Source organism: Otolemur garnettii, unplaced genomic scaffold, assembly GCF_000181295.1.
Source record: "Otolemur garnettii isolate 467f Iridium unplaced genomic scaffold, OtoGar3 scaffold00004, whole genome shotgun sequence".
In the NCBI taxonomy this organism is placed as follows: domain Eukaryota; kingdom Metazoa; phylum Chordata; class Mammalia; order Primates; family Galagidae; genus Otolemur; species Otolemur garnettii.
The window spans coordinates 31,540,262-31,550,855 of NW_003852399.1; the positions used below are offsets into that span (position 1 = coordinate 31,540,262).

The window sequence follows — 10,594 nt, forward strand, 5'->3', positions numbered from 1 at the left end:
GGAAAGGAAAAGAGAAGGAAGCCTCACAGTCACTCCACCACAAAGCACCACTCCCAAGGCCCAGCTTATAGATGATTCCAGCTACTTATCAGGAATAATAAGGCATGAAAAGGCATGACTACGAAAGATGGGAACCACAGCCGCAGAGACCAGAAGTACCCAAAGTGATTGCTTGCTCCAAAGAATAGACTGTTCCACCTATGTACATCAGCAAGAGTAAAGCACAACATCAGCTACAACACCCAACGTTTTCCAACCTGATTTGTAAAAAACGGAGATGGGAGGATTTAGAAGGGATACACAACTAATGAAATCCATCACCAGTATCACAAAGAGGAAAAGTGACGAACAGGCCTTCTGGTTTATATCTAGAAATTACCTCCAAGGAACATAAACCAAGCGAACATCTAACACTGTGTGGCAACTTGGGGAACTACCCTGGTTAACATAATTAGCTTCACCCCGTTCCCACCCAATCTGTTTTCTAAACAACTGGTAGACTGATACCCATCACTCAAAATATATATAGGAAAATATTTTCAAAAATTAATAGCTCAAGGAGCAATATATAGACCTACAACTGTGGATTAATAATCTTTATTAATTTAAGTATATTATTAACTGTCCCATTTCAAAGAAAGTAAACACATTAATAGAAGGGACTAAAAAATTGAGATTATCCTACATAATCCTACCACATGGGTTCATAGGACTGGCTTCAGATGTGCCTCTAGTCCCCAAAACACTTTTTTTCTTGAGCATGTCACGTGATTTTTCAGAAATTAACTTCATTTGCTAACTCAGAAAAATTAGGTGCCTACCTAGTGTCACAGGAATATTCTTCAGATTCAATCATTTGCCATAAAAAAGAAAATGCTATAACATTATCTCACTCATGCTGTTTAGCAATTGTAACAACGTAGCCATTGTTCTAGTTCATCATTTTTTTAAATAATAGGAATCTGAAAATGTTATATGACATCAAGCTGCCCTTAACCTTTTGTCTCTAAAGCAGTGCTCCTCAACTAATTTGCAAACTGGAATTGCTTTGAGACTTTTCTAAAAATTTTACCACTGTCTATAATAAGGTCTTATTCTAAGGTATTCAAATTCAGAAACTTAAGAGGAAAATATAAATATCAACATATCAATGTTCTTTAAAGGCCTCCAAATTATTCCAATGGAAACCAAGTTTGGAAACCACTGTGTATAGAGGCTTCAAGTCAATTTACATGCAGTTATTACATTAAAGAAAAGAAATGATGAGATTTGGGTCTGAGTAGGACAGTATCCATCCATCACTCAGCCATAACTTATAAAAAAAACTAAGAGTTGATAATTTCCCAACTATAGAAACAACTAGCTCTTTTTCAAACTAGAGAAACACCCAAATTTAGCTTCTAGTACAATTCTTTACCCCTATATATAACCAGCATTTGTTCAAAGACTATATTTGCTAACGTCAAACACCTGATAGGCATTGAATCTAACACTCGATGACCACTGGGACCTCTCCACATAACTTTATTACTAGTTACTGAGACTTTTCCAGTACACATGAAAGTTAAGTCATTTCCACAGTATACAACTTACTTTCACAGCTTTGTCCTGGCATATTCTATTCCCTTTGCCTAAAGATCTTCTATAAATTAAGTCTGGGGTCTTAGTACCTTCAAAATATAATCAAGATAAAAAGAATAGCCATGGTAAAAGTTATAAAACTAGAAATTTAAGGTTATAAATTACAAGTATATTCACCATCTAAAGCAATAAAAATTGTGATGAAGCTTTAAATGTAACACAACTTGGATTTTTATTTTTTTTTTAAGACAGTCTCACTTTGTCAGACTTGGTAGAGTGCTGTAGTGTCACAGCTCACAGCAACCTCATGCTTTTGGGCTCAAGCAATCCCCTTGCCTCAGCCTCCCAAGTACCTGAGACTATAGGGGCCAGCCATAATGCCAGGCTATTTTTGGAGACCAGGTCTCACTCTTGCTCAGGCTGGCCTTAAAAACCCATGATACATCCACCTCAACCTCCCAGAGTGCTAGGATTACAGGTATGAATCACTGCATCCAGCCACATCTTGGATTCTTACCCTTATTTCTCCCAACTGTGATTACTTGTCTATACAAATAACCAAAAGAAAAATTATTATTATTTTTTTTTTGAGGCAGAGTCTCACTCACTCCTCCTGGGGTTAAGTGCCATGGCCTCATACCTAACAGCAACCTCAAACTCTTGGGGCCAAGCAATCCTCTGGCCTCAGCTTCCTGAGTAGCTAGCTAGGACTATAGGCATCCACCACAACACCTGGGAATTTTTAGAGACAGGGTCTAACTCTTGTTCAGGCTGGTCAATCCACCTGCCTCAGCCTCCCAGAGTGCTTTTGTAAGTGTGAGCCACCGTGCCCAGCCACAAGAAAAATTAAATAAGCTATATTATCTATCTGATAGGGCATTAAAAAATGTGGTGTATGTATGCCATGGAATTGCTACTCATCTATAAAAGAAAGAAAAATAGTGAGCTAATACCTTTTCTAACAACCTGGATGGAACTGGAGGACCATTCTTATAAATTAAGTCGTGTAAGAATGGAAAAACAAGGCTTGGCGCCTGTGACTCAAGTGGCTAAGGCGCCAGCCACATACACCCAAGGTGGCGGGTTTGAATCCAGCCCGGGCCTGCCAAACAACAATGGCAGCTGCAACCAAAAAATAGCCAGGTGTTGTGGCGGGCACCTGTGGTCCCAGCTACTTGGGAGGCGGAGGCAAGAGACTCGCTTGAGCCCAGGAGTTGGAGGTTGGGAGGTTGCTGTGAGCTGTGATGCCACAGCACTCTACCCAGGGCAACAGCTTGAGGCAAAAAAAAAAAAATCTTCCATAAAGCTAAATTGTAAATATCAGAGTCTTTCATGGATTACTTTTAAAAGTCCACAAAAATAATTTACAGAAAAATGACAGGATAGAGACAAACATGAACTTACTATATATAGAAAATAAGAAAGAATATACTAAAATCTAATAAGCCAGTTCAGTAAGGTTACATGATACAAGATCAATAAACAACATAGATAAATTGCGTTTCCTTTTTTTTTTTTTTTTTGCTCTTTTTGGCAGGGGCTGGGTTTCAACCCGCCACCTCCGGCATATGGGGCCAGAGCTCTACTCCTTTGAGGCATAGGCGCTGCCCGATAAATTGCATTTCTATACACTCAATGAACAGCCAAAAATAAAATTAAGAAAATAATAGACAACAGCATCAAAGAAAAATGTAACTTGGGAACAAATTTTAACAAAAGTGCAAGGCCATGCTCAGTGGCTCACACCTACGATCCCAGCACCCTGGGAGGCCGAGGCAGGTGAACTGTCTGAGCTCAATAATTCGAGACTAGCCTCAGTAAGAGCCAGAGCTGGTCTCTAAAAATGGCTGGGCTTTGTGGCTACCACCTGTACTCCCAGCTACTCAGGAGGCTGAGGCCAGAAGATCGATTGAGCCCAAGAGTTTGAGGTTGCTGTTAGGTATAAGGCCATGGCACTCAACCCTGGGGTAACTGAGTGAGACTGTCTCAAAAAAAAGCGTAAGACTTGTACAACTAACTGAAAGCTATAGAACACTGTTAAAAGAAGAAAAAGATTATCTAAATAAATTGAAAGACCTTATGTTTACAAATAGAATTTTTTTTTTTTTTTGAGACAGTATCACTGTGTCACTCTTGGTAGAGTGCCCTGGTGTCACAGCCAGGGGTCCTCAAATTTTTTAAACAGGGGGCCAGTTCACTGTCCCTCAGACTGTTGGAGGGCCAGACTGTGGGCCCCAGGATGAGTCAGCTGCTAAGCAAGGCAGGCAGCAGCGGCAAACACCCGGCGGGCCGGATAAATGTCCTAGGTGGACCACAGTTAGAGGACGCCTGGCTCACAGCAACCTCAAGCTCTTGGGCTTAAGCGATTCTCTGCCTCAGCTTCCCAAGTAGCTACGACTACAGGTGCCCATCAAAACACCCAGCTATTCTTTTTGTTGTAGTTGTCATTGCTGTTTAGCAGGCCTAGGGCACCAAACCTGGTGTTTGTGGCCAGCACCCTAACCATTAAGCTACAGGTATCAAGCCACAAATAAAAAAATTAATATGGTTAGGAAAGGCTATACCACTATTCATCTACAGACTTAATCAAATGGCTATCAAAATTCCAAATGGCTTTTTTGCAAATTTGGCAAAGCAGAACCTAAAATGTATATGGAAAAGAAAAGAACACAGAATAAACAGAACTCTCAAAAATGAACAAAGAAGAAGGACTTACATTTCACAAATTCCAAACTTGTTATATAGCTACAGTAATCAAGGCAATGTATAGCTCAATTGACAAAAATTAAGATAACAGAAATAAATCTTACACTTAGGATCAATTATTATTTTAGTCTACTGAAGCATTTTGTACATATGTATTACATCCCCTAAGAAAAATTCCAAGCTTGGCGCCTGTAGCTCAAGCAGCTAGGGCACCAACCACATGCACTGGAACTGGCAGGTTCAAATCCAGCCTGGGCCTGCCAAACAATGACAAATACAACCAAAAAATAGCAGGTGTTGTGACAGGCGCCTGTAGTCCCAGCTACTTGGGAAGCTGAGGCAAGAGAATAGCTTAAGCCCAAGAGCTTGAGGTTACTATGAGCTATCATGCCACAGCACTTTACCCAGGGTGACATAGTGAGACTCTGTCTAAAAAAAAAAAAAAAAAAGAAAAAATTCCAGCATTTTCCCTCATTTATTTTTCTTCTGGTTTCTTTTTTGAGACAGAGTCTCACCATGTCGCTCTCCATAGAGTGCTGTGACTACATTGCCCAGCCTTTTGTTGTTGATGTCATTGTTTAGCATAGTGGTTCTCAACCTTCCTTAACGCAGTGACTGTTTAATACAGTTCTTCATGTTGTGGTGACCCCCAACCATAAAATTATTTCCATTGCTACTTCATAGCTGTAATTTTGCTAATGTTATGAATCGTAATGTAAATATCTGATATGCAGGATGGTCTTAGGCAACCCCTGTGAAAGGGTTGCTCGACCCCCAAAGGGGTCACGTCTCACAGATTGAAATCCACTAGTGGCTCGGCGCCTGTGGCTCAAGCAGCTAAGGCACCAGCCACATACACCAAAGGTGGTGGGTTCGAATCCAGCCCAGGCCCTCCAAAACAACAATGACAGCTGCAACCAAAAAATAGCCGGGCGTTGCGGCGGGCGCCTGTGGTCCCAGCTACTTGGGAGGCTGAGGCAGGAGGCTTGCTTGAGCCCAGGAGTTGGAGGTTGCTGTGAGCGTGATGCCACGGCACTCTACCCAGGGGGATAGCTTGAGGCTTTGTCTCAAAAAAAAAAAAAAGAATAGTCTTTTCAATAAACCATAATGGAACAATGGAATGCATGTATCCACATGCAAAAGGATACATTTAAACGTCATATAATATAAATTTAAACTTCATATAAAACTCAAATTGAATAATATGCTTAAATAAGGAGTGAATCTATAACACACTTAGAAGAAAAAAATTAATAGTAAATACTTGTCATCTTGAGTTAGGTATGATGCCAAAAGGAGAAAAAAGATGAAGCAGTTAAATTAACCATATCAAAACTAAAAACATTTATTCATTTATTTTTGAGACAGAGTCTCACTTTGTTGGCCATAATCTAATAGCTCACAGGAAACTCAAACTCTTGGGGTCAAGTGATTTTTCTCCATCAGCCTCCTGAGTAGCTGGGACTATAAGCACTTGCCACAAGGCACCCCTCTTGTTTAGGCTGGTCTCAAACTCCTCAGCTGCCCAGAGTGCTAGGATTACAGGTGAGAGCCATCATGCCCTGCATATAAATTCTATCCTATATCATCTCAACTTTAGGACATATAAAATAATTTTGAAACTTGGAAAAAACCCTCCATTTCGAACTGTGAAAAGGATTTGAATAGGCATTTCTCTACAGATATACAAGGGCTCAGAAGCATATACAAAGATATTCAAAACCAAGTAATTAAGTAAATACAAATCAAAACCATAATGATAGCAAATTCACATGCATGAAGATGGCTTAAAAAAATAACTGGAAAGGCTGTCGAGTAGTTAGGACTCTCAAGTTGTTAGTGATAAAGCCCCTTTGGAAAACAACTTGTCAATTTTTTAAAAGTTACAGTTACATGACCCACCAATTCTACCTCTAGGTACATTCCCAAGAAAACTAAAAACTTATGTCCATACAAAACAACAAATGTAAATGTTCACAGTAACATTCTTAATATCCAAATTATAAACACATCCAAATACCCAACAACTACTGATAAATCAAATGTGGCATATCTCTAAATAATGAGTTACTTAGCTATGACAGGGATGAAGAAGCACTGAGAATGAATTTCAAACATTATGCTAAATGAAAGTCAGCCATAAAAGACCGTATATTGTCTGCTTCCAGTCATAGGAAATATTCAGAATAGGCAAATATATAGAAACAGAAAATGGGGCCAGGTACAGTGGTTCACACCTGTAATCCCAGCACTTTGGAAGGGCAAGGCAGGAGGATTCCCTAAGCCCAGGAGTTTGAAACTAGCCTGGGCAAAAACAACAAGATGTGGTCACTACAAAAAAAAAAAAAGAAAGAAAGGAAAAAAAGAAACAGCCAGGTTGTGACCATATGTGCTTGTAGCCATAGCTACTTAGGAGGCTGAGGTCAGAGGACCAATTGAGTCTGGAGGCTGCAGTGAGCTATGATCAGGCCACAGCACTCTCCAGTCTGGAATGACAGAGTAAACTTTGCCTCAAAAATTAAAAAGACGGCATCATCTGTAACTCATTGGGTAAGGGGGCCGGCCACATACACCAAGGCTGGTGGGTTCGAACCTGGGCCTGGTAAAGCAACAATGACAACTGCAACAACAACAACAACAACAACAAAAATAGCCAGGCGTTGTGGTGGGCACAACTCCCAGCTACTTGGGAGACTGAGGCAAGCCCAAGAGTTGGAGGTTGCTGTGAGCTGTGATGCCAAGGCACTCTACCGAGGGCCACATAATAAGACTGTCGCCTTGGCGTCTGTGGCTCAATTGGCTAAGATGCCAGCCACTTGGGAGGCTGAGGCAAGAGACTTGCTTGAGCCCAGGAGTTGGAGGTTGCTGTGAGCTGTGATACCATGGCACTCTACCCAGGGGGACAGCTTTAGGCTGTCACCAAAAAAAAAGGGGGGGGGGGAGCACCTGTAGCTCATTGGTTAGGGCACTGCCCCATATACCAAGGGTGGCAGGTTCGAACCCAGCCCCGGCCAAACTGCAACAAAAAAATCGATGGGCGTTGTGGAGGGCACCTATAGTCTCAGCTACTCAGAAGGCTGATGTGAGAGAATCATCTAAGCCCAGGAGTTGGAGGTTGCTGTGCACTGTGTGACACTACAGCACTCTACAGAGGATGATACAGTTGAGACTCTGTCGCTACAAAAAAAAAAAAAAAAAAAAAAAAAAAAAACAATCATAGTTGTTAAGGAAAGAGAGTAAAGTGGTAAATGAATGGTTAGAGGGTTACAAGGAAGACAAATGAATTTCTAGCTAATGATTAAAAGGTTTCTTTTTGGGATAATGCTTTAATCTAAAAGTAGACTGTTAAATTATCTAAAGATTAGACTGTAAATTTATTCTACAATTAGCACAAATTGTTTTTTGTTTGTTTGTTCTAAAACAGTCTCATGTTGTCACCCTTGGTAGAGTACCATGGCCTCATAGCTCACAGCAACTTCAAACTCTTGAGCTCAAGCAATTCTCTTGCTTCAGCCTCCCAAGTAGCTGGGACTACAGGTTCCAGCCACAATACCTGGCTATTTGGGGAGGGGCGGGGGCTGGGGCTGGGTTTGAACTTGCCACCTCCAGCATATAGGGCTGGTGCCCTACCCTTTTGAGCCACAGGCGCCACCCCTACACCTGGCTTTTTTTTTTTTTTTTTTTTGAGACAGGAGCCTCAAGCTGGGTAGAGTGCTATGGCATCTCAGTTCACAGCAACCTCCAACTCCTGGGCTCAAGCGAGTCTTCTGCCTCTGCCTCCCAAGTAGCTGGGACCACAGGCGCCCACCACAACGCCCGGCTATTTTTTGTTTGAAGCCATCATTGTTGTTTGGCAGGCCCAGGCTGGATTCAAACCTGCCACCTTGGGTGTATGTGGCTGGCGCCTTAGCCACTTGAGCTACAGGCACCGAGCCACACCTGGCTATTTTTAAGAGATGGGGTCACGCTCTTGCTCAGGCTGTCTTTAAACTCTTGAGCTCAAGCAATCCACCTGCCTTGGCCTCCCAGAGTGCTAGGATTACAGGCATGAGTCAATGAGCCGGGCCTAAATTAGCACAATTCTAAGTACACTAAAAACCACTGAACACTTAAAATGAATTATTGGACTACCTCAATAAACCTGTTACAAATGTTATGCACATTTGCTTTATGGCAATGATTTAGAGTCCAAATAAGAAAATATATTAAGTTCATCAAAAGAGCACTATACCAGTAATATACCCTAATCTTTGTTTAATCATTTCCTTACTGTTTTAGGTTCTTACCCCCATTATATCACTAATATTAAAATATAATCTCCAGTGCCAGTATGTGTTCATGTCTCATGTATACATGTTGCCAGTAATAATTTAACTTCTAGTCAAAAGTTCCAAGCCAAGGGTACATGTGAAACTTACTAGGTGTAGAATGTAAATGTCTTAACACATTACCTAAGAAAATGCCATGAAGGCTATGTTGACCAGTTTGATGAAAGTATTTCAAATTGTATGTAAAACCAGCACATTATACCCTATGATTGCATTAATGTACACAGCTCTGATTTGATTTTTAAAAAAAGTTCCAAGTTGACAGAACTACAAAGGAATAAAAGGGTTGGGGCCCAATGAACAAATCAACATAACACTGAATTCAAGTTCTACAGTACTGGAAAGAATACACCACGTAAAATAAACTAACAAGGAGGCTGCGGAGAAAGAAGACTTGGTTAGAATTAGTACCTGAACACACAAAGAGCTGAGGCAGTTTAAGAAGAAATGAAGGACAAAGGAAAATAAGGCCACAGGGGCTTTTTCAAAGGCTTACATTCAGAAAACTTAGCACACCACAGCTGTAAAGACATTAATTACATAGGACTACCACCAAGACTCCTTCAGCAACCTGAACTAAGATCATGTTAAGAACAAAACACAAGAGTGAATATGCTATAAAGTTGGGGAAGATTTCTTCCACTGCAGTATTCATTTAATGTCTTCTCCACATATTTGAGAACTTATGACTTTCTTCCCCTTTGACATCACAAGTTTCGCAACTCAAGCTTCTATTTGAACATGCTTACAGCTTAATATTATTGTCAGATTATCCAAATATGCCTTTCTATTCTGAATTTTCCCTTGATCAAAATTTATATTGTCTAATTTTACAACATAGATCATATCCTAGTAATTAATATAAAATTCTTTGAAGGACATGACAAGACATATTGGGGCCAGGATGCCCAGCCTATCAGCACATGCAAAATATACACTTTATTGATAAGAAGCCTCATAATAACCTTCTGACACTTACAATTACAAAACACTGGTAATGTTCTCCGGTGACCTACCAAAATATAAGTAGTTATAGTGTAACATTATTCATATTATACATAATTTGAGGACTTGCCGTATTTCACAAGAGAATAACAAAACATTAGTTATCCTATGAGAAAAATGGGTTAAGTGAAGAGATTACAGAATTATATCCTCCTTTCTGAATGAGGCATAATACATTACAGTTCGAAATGCTGAAAGTCCTGCAGAAAGAAATCTAGTTCCCACTGCTTTGCAAAATCACTGCACAGAACCTTTTCATTAGCATTCCTTAACATCTTTACTGTTGGGGCGGCCCCCATAGCTGAGTGACTAGGGCGCTGGCCACATACACAGAGGCTGACAGGTTTGAACCTGGCCTGGGCCAGCTAAAACAGCTATGACAACTCCAACAACAACAAAAAAATGGCCAGGCATTATGGCTGTGCCTGTGGTCCCAGCTACTTGGGAGGCTGAGGCAAGAAAATCACTTAAGCTCCAAGAGTTCGAAGTTGTTGTGAGCTGTGATGCCACCATACTCTACCCAGGGCGACAGCTTGAGACTGCTTAAAAAAAAATCTTTACTCTTACAAAGACCAGGTATATGACAGTTATTAGAGAAATCGTGTTTTAGTCCTTGCCAGTGTGAAGGCTGGAGTCAGTTTCATGTAGGAAACCTTTCAATTAACTTTATATTTTCATCTAAAATTAATGATCTCAAAAAGGTTTAACTTCCTTTTTTCTTTGTTGAGATGGTCTCACCTATGTCGCCCTTGGTAGAGTGCTGTAGCATCACAGCTCCCAGCAACTTCAAACTCTTGGGCTTAAGCGATTCTCTCACCTCAGCCTCCCAAGTAGCTGGGGCTACAGGTACCCAACACAAGATCCAGCTATTTGGCTTGGCGTCTGTGGCTCAAGTAGCTAAGGCGCCAGCCACATACACCTAAGGTGGCAGGTTCGAATCCAGCCCGGGCCCACCAACAACGATGGCTGCAACC

The 10,594-nt window shown here is 40.9% G+C and overlaps 1 protein-coding gene across 1 annotated transcript in view; it reads right to left on the bottom strand.

The window, feature by feature from the left end:
- Positions 1-10,594, bottom strand: part of ESRP1 (epithelial splicing regulatory protein 1) — a 64,631-nt gene that overhangs the window by 5,691 nt on the left and 48,346 nt on the right. The gene's annotated exons all lie outside the window — the stretch shown is intronic.